Source organism: Crocodylus porosus, unplaced genomic scaffold (assembly GCF_001723895.1).
Source record: "Crocodylus porosus isolate Cpor-Errol unplaced genomic scaffold, CroPor_comp1, whole genome shotgun sequence".
Taxonomy (NCBI): Eukaryota; Metazoa; Chordata; order Crocodylia; family Crocodylidae; genus Crocodylus; species Crocodylus porosus.
In genome coordinates this window covers 40,705,271-40,718,144 of record NW_017728951.1, presented here as the reverse complement: position 1 = coordinate 40,718,144, position 12,874 = coordinate 40,705,271, and the positions used below count along the sequence as shown (strand labels likewise).

At 47.9% G+C, this 12,874-nt stretch overlaps 1 protein-coding gene across 3 annotated transcripts in view; it reads left to right on the top strand.

Annotated features, from left to right (window-relative positions):
• The first annotated feature begins 10 nt into the window (after nt 1-10).
• NDST2 (N-deacetylase and N-sulfotransferase 2) overlaps nt 11-12,874 on the top strand; it is a 242,766-nt gene continuing 229,902 nt past the window's right edge. For 2 of the 3 annotated variants that reach the window (XM_019555957.1, XM_019555955.1), the window contains exon 1: nt 15-55. The gene's annotated coding sequence lies outside the window, so the exon portion shown is untranslated. Of the gene's footprint in view, nt 56-12,874 lie in introns of all 3 variants that reach the window. The other variant, XM_019555960.1, reaches the window with a different exon arrangement.

Here is a 12,874-nt window from a genome sequence, read left to right as displayed (position 1 = left end):
GAGGCAGCGGGGCCCCGCCTCCGTCTCCCGCCTCCTGCCTTCCGCCACGGCGCAGGTGAGATGAGCCCGGTGTGGGGGCCGGATGAGGGCAGCCAGCTTGTGGGAGCGGGGAGGGGGCGCGCTGTGCTGCCTGCGGGGGCGGCTCCGGGCCGGCAGGGAGCGCCCGGGGTGGCGCTGCGGCCCCGCTACTGCCTCGCTCGCTCCAGCCCCGCGTGTCTCGTCGCTGCCCCGTTGCCAGACCCGCGGGCCAGGCTGTCCCGGCGGGCCCCGCCGCTCCCGTCATCCCGGGCCGCTGACCCACTTTGCGCGTGTCCAGGGCCGGGCTGGGCCCCCGCGGCCGGTGTGTCGCTCGGGCCCGCCCGGCAACAGCAGGGCAGGAGCCGCCCGCAAAGGGGCGCCTTATCCCCGCACCCTGCACTTGCCTCTGCCCCGTCTCGTCCCACTTCGCAGGCAGGCAGGTAGGTGCCCCCTGCACTGGCCTCCGGAGCCCGACCTGCCCCACCTCCCCCAAGCAGCTGCATCGCTGCCCCAGCTCTGACACGTCCCGGGTGTAAGTGACCCTAGTTATGATGAGTGACTTGATACTGGGGCTGACCAGGAATGAGCCGTGGACCCAGACTAGGAGGGATGCGCTCATGTGGCAGGTATCCGTGTGTGAACTCCCCAGTACACTTCTGGTCTGCGCTGACCACTCATCCCGAGTGGCACTTTGTTTCATAGTCGTGTTCAAGCATGTTTGGGGCGGTGTAGGGCGTGTTCAGGGGCGGTATAGGCAGAGCCCATGGTGCTGGGAGTCCTTCCAAAAGGTGTATGGACTTGTTTGAGTTAAGGCAGCATAGCACAGTTTGTGACAAGCCCTTCTAGCCATACCCACAAGTGTGGATATTTTGTATGTTTGCTCCCATCCATCTGTTATTTCTCATCTTTCCCAAGTACCCCATTTCCTTTTTGCGCTGTTATTTTCCCATTTTTTCCACCTCTCCCATCATTTTCCTCTTACTCTGTAAGTCTTTTCCGCCTGCTACTTCTCTAGTTCAGCTTCCAGTTAGGGCTGCCCTCTGCCCATCATCAATCAGTCTCCATTTCAGTGATTTGTTTTGTTTTTGCAGGCTTCAGACATTGCTTTGCGGCAGCTTTGTTTCTGTTGGTGGGATTTCAAAACAGAAAGTATTGGAAATCTGAAATGTAAATGGCAGCATAATTGCCTAATGGCTGTAAACAGGAACAGGAATTGTAAATCTTCACATATTCTTGAATTTTCTTTTGCAGTCACACAAGTGAAAGGCTAATTTGCTTTGAGGGATGATGGGGTTCTCAATATGGGGGTTACAAGCAGATCCCATGTCCACCTGGCCTTGTGTCTCCTGTTACTGGCCTGTTGCCAGAACTGTGGCTTGCGTGGGCCAGGCTGGGCTTCTCACATTGCTGGTGGGGAGAAAGAGGGAAGTTGTAGGCAGCAGAGGGACACAAAAGGTTGAGAATCACTATTGCAAGGTATTGTTCATTTCTAAGGCAATATCTACTCCTGCAACCAGGTATCCTCCTATGGATATAGCTTTGTTGGCAGAAGTTTACCTGCCACCCAGGTTACATGAGCTGCCTAGCTGACAGAAGCTCTGCCAACACAGCTGTGTCAAGCCTGGGGACTTTGCTGGCAGAGCTCCGCTGGCGACAGCATGTGATCTCTTCAGACCCCCGGTTCAGAGAGGTCTGTACTGTACAAAAGGGCTGAGCTCAGAAGTCTCAGGGAACATGCATAAGTATATGAAGAGGTCTGGTAAAAAGCTTCTTGTGTGTTTTTCAACTGTGTCCAGTAACTGCAGTGGTACATTGTACTGTGTAACATGTAGTGCAGGTTTGTTTTACCACTGTGTCTTGTAACGCTCAGACCTGATATCTGGTATGCATTAGTTTACATCTCCAGTGAGATGAATTGATGGTAAAAAGGGATGGAGTCTGTAGCTTATACTAAGGTTCGTACCGGCGTTATTGCTGAAAAATGGGAAAGAAGTATCCATGTGGAGGCATGGGTAGTATGGATCCTTGACCCCCGGTGCATCTCTCCAATATTGAGCAGTGATTGAGAGGTTTAAATGCTTGTCTCCATCTCTGTTGCATATCTGTAAAGTCCTGTGGTACTATAGAGAAGAGCTGCACAGATAAGTTAATCTGTTTCCTTTTAATTGGCAGAGTTGTTTACACATGATCTCTTGCTCATTTTCCTCTTCTAAAGGAATGCATATCCATCCATGATTACAGTTCAGGTCAAAATCCCTCAGCACTTGTAGCAAATCTCTCTTAATTGGTCTCATTTAACTCCCATAAGGGTATATTTTATTTCTCTCTCTTCCAAATCCCTCTCTCCATTCTGTAGTGTAATTTATTACAGGCAGAGGAACAGCCCCTGGCTGTCAACAACCTTTGTGGTGTGTCAGATTTCCAGCATAAAAGGCAGCTGCAGAAGAGTTTGTGGGTGCGAGGTAGTGATGCTGCAGCAGTACACAAGCAATCTGTGGTGTTGGCTTCAGGCATAAAGTGTCCATTCCGTTCCAGAGTCTTGTGTGTCTGAAGATAACAAGGGGGGATACTCCTGTTTTTGACTCTCTCCTCCTCCAGCATCCATGTTGCTTTCATTGATGTTCAGGGTCTTTGAGTTCATTTCTTCTGCATTCTAGCTGTCTTCCTCTTGTTCATGCCACACTGAGACTGTAAATGTCACTAGGTTACTGTTTTCTATGAATTTTGTCTTTGAAGAACAGACAGATGATTGATTCTAGACTTTATTTAAAAAAAAAGGCCAGGTATTCTACAACATATGTAAAATTTGAAGTAATTTATTGCTTATGAAAGTTCTGAAAGCGGTTGCTTTGCCTAGTGGGTCATGGTAATGTAAGCCAATGTAATTTTCTGGGCTTCACCATGCTTCTAGCAGTACGTGTTGCTCCTCACTGCTGATAGGTGTACTGGCAGAGATTTATAGCAGATACTAACTTCTGATCTCCAGTTATCCTTTCTACACAGTAAGCCTTGCATCACTTGGGTGATACAAGGCAGACCTCGAGTCTCTTGACAGCTTCTGCCTGGTACTGTGCTATACTTTTAATTTCAACCCAAATGCAGAAAGATAATGATAAATACTTCCTAACATGTTTCATTTGTGACTTAGAAGGTGGATAAAAATCAACGATTTAAAAAAAACCAACCAAACAAACCAACAGATTTTTTTTACCTAAATTGGATTTTTTTTATTTAATGTTTTTTTTTGTTAAAAGGCTTTTAAACCCCCCCCACATATAGTTTGACTTTAAGATATGTTAAAGCTCAAAGATATCATCATTGAATAGGGATTATAACTTCTAATTGTATACTATTTGAGACCATATATTCATATAACACTTTTAGAAGTTTCATAAATAGGTCCCAACAGGCCATGGACTACATAAGGGGCCCAATCTTATGGGATTCCCAGAAGCTTCTCTGTAAATTAGTAAAAATTAAAGAAAACCACTCTACCCAATGGGACTTAGTGCTCAGTCTAGAACAGGGGTGGGCAGTTATTTCAGGTGAGGGCCACTTAAGTTTTGGCGAACAGTTGGTGGGGGGTTACATAGGTAGCCCCACCCCTTGACAGTTGCCTCCCCACATTGGGACTGGAAGTCCTGCCCCCTGACCTTTGCCACTGGAAGTCCCTCCCCTTGCTGCCACGCTCCTTCTTGCTCCTTTTGGGTGTGGCGGTTGCCATTTTGGAACCAGAAAAATTATATGCTAGAAGTCACACGCCTACTATAATATACTTTAATTTTATTACAAAAAAGATTTGCCATGACTTGTGATTATGTAATCCCTTCTTTATACAGTACACAACTCAAAAATATAGTGTCACTCTTATACTGGCTGGGTGTGGTCGTGTAGGGGAGTATAGGGTATGTTGGGGTGTGTGTACATATTAATGGGGGTTGTGGGGATAGGGTGTGAGGGAGGATGGGGGGTGTAGGGACCCCCTCCACACTTTCCCCCATGGCATGCAGCCCCTGCTGCCGGCAGCAGCAGCAGGCAGAGAGGTCAGGGTGCTCGTGTTGGTGCAGGTACATGGTGGGGTAGAGTTCTGGCCAGTGCTGCGCATGGGGGTTGAGGGAGGAGGGAAGTGCAGCACAGTCTGCCCGGCTGCCTCCATTGTTGGGGCTCTGTGCCACGTGCCTGCAGTTCCAGCACTCACAGTAAGGGAAGCCCCACACTGGAGCCTGCTGCCTTCTTGTCCCCTGCTGTGCAGGTCCCTGCATTCTGCTGGGAGTGGAGGGAGCCCTGCCCCCTGATTCCTGCAGAGTCCAGCCTGGGGCTTCCCCATTGCAAGTGCAGGAGCTGCAGGTGCACCATGCTGAGCCCCTGTGATAGCCACAGCCAGGCAGGTGCGCTTCTTGCCTCCAGTAGAGCGCTGGCCTCCTCTGTCCCTGGGGCTCCCGCACTTGCAGGGGGGAAGTCCAGCGCTGGACTCCATGGAGACTCCCTCCACTCCTGGCGGAGTGTGGGGACCTGTGCAGCAGGGGGCAGGGAAGGCAGCAGGCTCCAGTGCAGTGCTTTCCCCTGAAGGCCTGCAGCGAGCCCTGGTGATAGAGGCAACTAGGTAGGCTGTGCTTCCTCTGCTCCCTACGCAGCACTGGCTGGAGCTGCACCCCGCTGGGCACGAGTGTCCTGACCTTCCTGCCTGCTGCTGCTGGCAGGCATTGGGGTCTGCACACTATGGGGGGAGTGTATGTGATCCCTACATCCCTACCCTCACACCCACATCCTGTCTAGTTGAGCTCCACCCCCCCAGCGCAGATTCCATGCTACGCTCTGCACTTCCACCCAGCTGCAATTCTAACCACCCCCGCACCAGCCCCGCCCTGTCCCTACCTTGGGTGTATGTACAAGTGAGTTGGACTTCCAGGAAGCCAGTTTCCTATGGGGGGCAGGGTGCTGCAGCAGGAGCCCTGCCCCAGAGCTGCTGCTGGCTGGGCAGGGCCCTTCTGACCAAGAGGGTGGGAGGAGGCACAGTAGGGTATTTTCAGGGGGAGGGGGAGTTGTACATGGGGATGTCTCCCTCCCAGCCTTGCAGGGGGAAGGGCTGGGCAGGGCACATCACTGGGGGACTCTGTGGGCCAGATGAAAGTGCCTGGAGGGCCGGCTTCAGCCTGCGGACTGTATTTTTCCCACCCGTGGTCTAGAAGATCTCATGAAGCATCTCTGTGATGCTTACATTCAGTTCTCAAACTGGATTTGTGTCTCCAGAGATCCTAGGCAGACAAAGTCCTTTGGATAGATATGATATCAACAAACTAAATAGTTGGAAAAAGTGTTCTTTGGAAGCTTTCAGGTACAAACTCCCTTCTTCAATCATAGGCAGCGTTTGTCATCTCTACAGATAACGTCCTTGTTAACAGCAGTATACTGGGAGATGGGAGATAACAGACCTGATTACCCACCCGTCAGCCCTGTTGTGTCTGCATGTTTGTATACACACAGTCAAGACCTTACCTTTCTCTAAAAGTGCAGATGTTCAAGAAGTTAAATAGATATCAAACAACAAGAATGCACTGTTTACAGGTTTCCCTCCATTTATGCTGTACATGCTTTCCTGCAAAACATTACATAATTTTAATTTGTATAAAGGGAACCCACTTCACAATGCAAAAAATAGGGATATGTTCCAAGACCTTGACTGTACTGACCCCCAGACCCATTTTTACTACTTTTACAAGACAATTTTGGTACTCGCCAACAGCAGACAGTACACAAAAGAGCAGGGCACTGTCATAATGGGGATGGCAACTACAGAAACGCATTGCAGACGAGTGAGGATCCACACATGAGACTATATTCTGGTGTGCGTCACTCCCACAATGCACTGCACAAAGCAACCCATTGCGGGCTTCCACCACACCGAATGCATAAGAGTGAATTTACCTCACATATAATTAATTTTTGGTATAAAAAGAGTCATCGCATAGAGCAAATTTGCACATACAGAACCTGCATAAAGCGAGGGAAACCTGTATAGAAAACAGTGTTTAAATTGAGGCTTTCTTACCAGTGACTTAAATCGTGATTTAAGTAGATTTGATTTAAATTTAATCTACCCTGGTGACCTATGAGAATGCAATAGATGTGTCCAGAGGCAAATGGTGAATTAATCCTCTGTATCAAGAAACACCATCTTATACCACTCAGGGCTTGTCTTCACTAAAGTTTTTACTTTCATACTGGATTGCCGACACACAGGATGGGTGATATCTCTGTAAAGGTTTGCCTGGATTTTCCCTCTCCCCTCCACCAAAAACAATTATGGTGTGCCTTGGCATGAACATTATGGATCTATTGGTTTTTATTTCTTTTTCTCAGTGGAATAGTGATGTGGTAGTGGTAGTTTCTTTTGTTTGGTTTTTTTTTTTTTTTTTTAAAGCAGTCACAGATGCTCTTCAGAGGGGAAGAGATGTGGCTGTGGTCTGTTCCTGTATGGACTTGACCACCTTTAGAGGTGGTAGAATAAAATGAATAATACAAAATAAGCAAGGCAGACCAGTTTCAATCAGTACCTGCAAACACACTAATGACCTGGAGATCTTTAGGAACGCCTTTCTCTGCAAATGTGTTTGTAGTTGTATGCAAGTATAACTAAAGCTGTTGCTCCTGCTGGGATTGCAGCACATTTACTGTTAACAGTATTTCCAGCTGCTCTCAGGGTAAAATGTTAATGCCTTAACTTAGCCTGAGCTTCTGCGTGCTCTCTTCCCCTGGGCTGAATCTAATTTTCCTCATTAAATACAGACTGAAGTAAAACATTAGAACTAACCTTGATTAGATATGAACATTCATATTCCCATGCAAAATCAGATGTTGAAAGGTCTGTTAGGTCGCATGGTCATCTTATGGGGCCTTGTGATGGATTGTACCCTATAATTTTTGTTAAATGCCTCGAGACTTAATACAGAGTTAGGGGTTTCTCATGCACTAATAGTGTTGAGTTCAATTACAAGTAAGCCTCTGAACCAAGGGTTTAAGGTATGTGCATTCCTTAAAGTATGGAGGTACTTAACTTGCTTAAAACCAGAAAGCCCAATAGCTTTATATATGTAACAGTATCAATATAATATTGATATTGTTAGCATCCCCATGTATCACAGCCCCTTCCCTGCTGTCCTGAAACAGCATTGCCCCCTGCCACCCATCATCCTGGCTAACATGGGAGAGGAAGGAATGGTTCTTAGACACCTTCCTAGGGGGCATGGTCTCAGATGCAATAGATCAGGAGCTACCAAAGGAGCAAAGGTTGCCCCACTTAGACTCTCCCACTGAGGGATCTTGGCCCTTGTTAGATTTGTTGCTGTCCCAATCTGTTACATACATGATGTGTGATGCTTCCTGCTCTAACCAGTGTCCTGAGACACAAGGTGATGAATAAGAGACATCACCTACTGTTTGACATGGCCTGGACAAATGGACAGATGAGGTGGAGCCATCAGTTTCAAATTGGAGAGGGAGACTGAAGGGGTAACAGGCCCAAAGAAAATCCCTGGCACATTTTCCTCTTTTCTGAATCTCATTCCTTCCTATAGCTGTTTCTTTCTGTAACAGAGTATAGTAATCAATTTGTTTACAGATATTTGTTTTGGACTCAATAGCAGTGTCTGTCTGCTGCTAGCCTCTTCCATATTTGGGGTTGTTTTTATTTTGTGTGTTCTGTTCTTGAGTTGCTCTTTTTATGTTGTTGCTGCTGATGTAGTAATTCCTTGTCTGATATTATCATGTGAAAGCTTTTGCAAATAGTGAACTTTATATCATGCTTGGAAAACTATGAGCTATCAATTCGTGATCTCTTTTGGTAGGTTGTTCTTCCATCAAGTATACCTAGTGAAGAAGTCCTTATTATCAGCTCTTGGAAACCTGTACTCTGCTCCCTATCTGCTGCATTTATCCCAGAAGGTTGGGTTATGAATAGATTGTCTGGGTCCCATCTGTTCAAAGACCTTTAAAGTTTTAAGGTAAAGGCTCTTTCTTGACACTGGAACTGAAAGCAAACAAGGAGCCCTGAGCAGAATAAGTATAATTTCCTGGCATGCTGGAGATGGGAGAAGGCTTTATCACTGATACTTTTGATACTGGTCTGAGTCCAATAAGGCCATGGCTCCTTACTGCCCTAGAGGAGAGCTCTGTATTTTGGCTGGCTCCTTAAAGTTTTGCTTACTCCAAGCCAACCCCCCCATCACACTAACCTTGTGTGTGTGCACATTATATTCTATAGCTTTTATTATAAATTTCAAATAGATATTTTAAGAAGACAGGCTGGGTTTGGAGAAGAGATACTTGATTGCTGCCAGGCCTCTCTACCTGTGAGGGTTCTTGGAAGAAGAGAAGTTAGCTGTCCCTCGCAGTTCTTTGAGCACCCTTTCAGATGAATGGTAAAACTTAGCATAGTAATGCTAATCATTGTTCCATCTAGGTATTTTAGAAGGAATATTTGAGTTGCAAAGTAGAGACTTTAGAGATGTGGGGTAATATGAGTATTGAGGCTTGGCTAAACTTCTAGTCTCCATTTGCAATTCATAGTCCAGAACAACTGTCCAAACACTAACCCTTTATTTTTTTTTCTATTTTCTTTACAGATCTTGTTACTTTTCTTAATTTACGTTGCATATTTTGGATCCATTAATCATATTTTAACTCAAACTGTCACATTTGCTTCAAGTCTAAAGGACCAGCTCCTGTCCCTTGATTGAGTGCCATCTTTCTGTAGCCTTTCACTTGATGCCCCTCTTTCACCTCCCTGCTTCTCCCTATGTCCATCTCATTGGTTCTTCTCTCATGAGTAACCAGATTTAAAATTTTCAATTTAAATCCCCCTCTCACTTCAGGTTATGACCAAAGCATGTGCCATTGTTCTGTGGTAGCCTATGTAATTTGTACTTGGCATCACCACGCTGTGCTAGGAATACTGAAAACTCCCTTTACCTGAGATTATAAACACAAAGTTTCCCTCGTTAGCACCTGCCATGCTTGCCCCAACTGTTGTTTTTAAAAACAAATTCTCTTCTCTTTAAGGTACTTGAATCCCTGAAGCTGTTTTACTGCTGTCCATGTAATGGTGTTAAAGTTTTGAATCAAAGTTATGTTCAAGTGTGGTTCTAATTACAGTTACTATTATATATGAGCTTTCTCTGGGCTTGTTACAGTTAATTCTCTTGCATCTATTACAGCTGTTGTGCAGTTCCCCTGTTGATATGTTAGAATGCCTTCATTGCATCTCTGTATTGCTCAGATAAAATGAAAGGCCCCTTTGACAGGTAGCTCATGTATGGTGTCTCTTAGTTACTTCAGTAACTCATGGGGAGGGATCTATCCTATTTGCAATTTTATGTTTGTCATGGAAACCGTGAAAAAAATCAGTTTGTGAACCACGCAAAAAATGGCAGTCCCTGTGCTTTTAGCATGGAATCGCCAGGGGAAAAAAAGAAACGTACTAAAAATAAAACGCTGGCTCCTCAGTGGGAGCGAGGGCTGCTGTAGACAGGCCTCACAATGCAGGGGAGATTTTGGCATGAAATGCAGCAGCAAAGGTGGCACTGCCCTCTCCCCCCACTGATGGGTCAAGAAGCCACCCATTGTGCAGTCCCACCCCTCTCTGCCAAGCAGTGGCAAGGGAAGGAGCTGCACAATAGGCAGCCCTCATGGCCAGTAAGTGGCAAGGGGTGGGGCTGCTTTGGCCCTTTGGCCAATCAGTCTGTAGCTTTTCTTTGGTCTCTTATTAGGAGAATACTGTATATTTTCCTTATAGCATGACCCTTATGCAACTTGCTTTTGAAGGGAAGCCTGAAGGAAAAGAAGAGATCTTTGAGGTAAGTAAGTGGTAGCAACTAGGGAGTTGAACCTGCTGCCAGCCCTGTGTGCCAGTTGGGGCCCACAGATTGACTCAGCATGGCAGGTCTGACACTGTAGGCCATTTCCATCCCCATGTGCTGGCTCTAGAGCCACATGCTGAGTCTGTGACCCTATGCCAGGTCTGGGGCTGCCTACTGGCTCTGGAGCCGTGTGCTGGGTCTGAACTCCACATGCCAAGTCTGGAGCTGTGCATGAAATCCAACCCTACTTGCTGGCTCTAGAGCCACTTGCTGAGTCTGACCCAGCATGCCCGCTCCAGAGTCGCATGCTAGGTCCAGCCTGACATGCAACCCCAGAGTTAGTGTGTGTTTCCACACACGAGTCCCATTTGGCACATGGCTCTTGAGCCAGCGTGTGGGATTGGACCTGACACTTGAAGTGTGGGGCTGTATGCTGGGATGGACTGAGTGGACTAGCCCTGCACACCAGCCCAATCTAGGGCGTGGATGGGGCAGGAGGCTTCCTATGGGTCCAGAAATTTGTTGGAGGGGGCAGTATGGCCATGGCTCCAAGAGCTGTGGCAGTTAATATTGCCACTGCTTCTTCCTGCTGCCAAACTTCTGGACCCAGGGGGATCTCTTTTCCTTATCTGTAAGTGCATACCCTAATCTTCCCCAGCTGGTTTTGGGGGTTGGGGAAGTATGACTTGAATGCAAGAAAATATCGTAAATAGAAGCATCCAGCTTTCTTCCTCATGCCGTTTACTTTTGGTATCTTTAATGACACTCTTGTTCATTGTTTCTCTAAACTGAAGATAATTTTCCTCACTTATGTCCATCTTTTTTTTTTCTGCTGTACTATTTTTTTGCATAGTGACTAGAAGTCAACATGTTACTTCAGATGACCTGTAGTGTAACTAGCAGGACACCATCCCTGGGTGCCGTCTTGAGGGAGGTGTAAGAACACTGTAAGAATAGCAGCCATGACTACTGTTGGCCTGGCCGTCATTACCCTTGTGCAGAAACTTCCTTGTTAGGCCTCTGCAAATGAGGGTCTATTGCAGGAATGAGCAACCCCCCCCCCCCCCCCGACATGTGCACGCAAGGCCATTTTCTTTGTCACGGCACAGCTGGCCTGGGCTCCAGGTAGTTGTCACCAGCCACAGAGCCCAGGCTGCTCGGAGCAGGTGGCCAGGAGGCTGCAAGGAGCCCAGGCTCTATGGCAGGCAGAAACTGCCCATAGCCCAGGTCAGCTGCAGTTGGGAAGCTACAAACAGCTGTGCTGTGCTCCACAGCTTCAGCACTGATTCTGTGGCTGCGGCAGCTGCACACATGGCTCCAGTACATGGCTAGGAAGGGACCTGAGAGCACTGCAAACCTGGCTCCACCCCTGCTGTCCATCCAGAAACTCGCACGCAGCTGCAGCTGCCAGTGCTGGCTACTGCGGAGTCCAGTGTAGATGTTTGCAGCCTGCCTGCTGCAGCTGGCCAGAGCCCGGGGCTGGCTGATGAGCAGCTGGGAGGCTGAAAACAGCTGCACTGGGTTCCCCAACCTGGCTTTGTGGAGGCGGCAGCTGCACGTGTACACTGGAATGGACAGCAGGGTAGGGACCAGGGCTGTGCTGTCCCAGATCCCTTCCTAGCTGTGCACACAGAGGCATCCAGGCAGCCACTACCATGGAGTTGGTACCAGGGCCCTGGAGCCCAGTACAGCTGTTTGCAGCTGCCTGGCTTCCTGCCACGGCTAGCCCAAGCTCTGGCCAGCTGCAGCAAGTGGTGGGCAGGCTGCAACCAGCTGTGCCAGGCTCTGGAGTATCTTGCAGCACATGGTGTAGAAGGGGCTGGGCAGCACAACCCCGCCCCCTCCCCCGCTGTCTGCCTGAAGGCATGTGTGCAACCACTGTCAGCAATGAGGATCTGGGCTCCTCATACCTCCTCCGCCCCTGGCACGCCAGGCCAAGGCATGGGTGGAGGTTGGGGTGTTTTTGGCATTCCAGCCAAAAACATTGCTGACCCCTTGTCTCTTGTTTATAATGTGTGTCAGACGTGGCTCAGCTTGTGGAGCTCTGTCATCTGGCTTGTAGAAATTAGGGTATGTATTTTAAGCAAGGAAGTATGGTAATAGCAGCTTCTGGAGCAAAATATTGCTGTGCAGGGTGTTTGATAGCTGTTGGATGTGAACACTTTCTCTTTCCTCAGAAAAGGCTCAGACTCCAGAAGGTGCTCCTGACTCAGCAGAAACTTCTACCCTAGCACCCTGGGCTGAACTGTATTTCTAAAGTAGAGGTGATCCCCAGGTGCCTGTTGGGTGGCCCCATAGCTGATTCCATAGGTGCTTCTGGCTGCCCAACCAGCTCAACTGTAAAAGAGAGGTCAAGCATTTTGACCCAGTCTGTAGCACATACAGTGTCCTGCAGTTAGTAAGTTAACAGAGCAACCACGAAGTTTTCTCTCCTTCCCACCTCCACAACTGCAGCTTCCTATGTTTTCCTAGGAAAATACTGTACTGATTGGTATTTTTATGGAAAAGTCTTTTCTTCATTTTGCCTATCAAAAACAGGGTGCATTTTATTTAGGGACCTCTTGTATGCAAGAAAGTAAAATAAAATAAAAATCTCTCTATATAAATTCTGTATATATAAAGGGCCTAGTCTGTCTGTCTGTCTGTCCGTCCGTCCATCCGTCCTTCTGTAATTCTCTTTAAAAATGAATAGCTTGAAAACTATAAGAGAGAACATTTGTGTCTTCAGATAAATTCCTTTCTAAACCTTAGTATTTGTTTAGTGACCATGTCGGGATTATACCAACTTCTAGAATTGGGGGGAAAAGTCAGGGGCCAGGGCTGTTTCTACTGAGCTCCTCCTGAGAGGGTGCTGGGAGCCTGGCACGGTGGGGTAGGCCAGAGTCGTCCCTGGGTGGGGCGACTGCCCCGGGGCCTGCACTTTGGGGGGCCCTCTGCAAAGCTGTGCAGAGCAGCTGTGGCAATTCCATGCCACCGCCACCGGCTTCACATCCAGCCGCTCA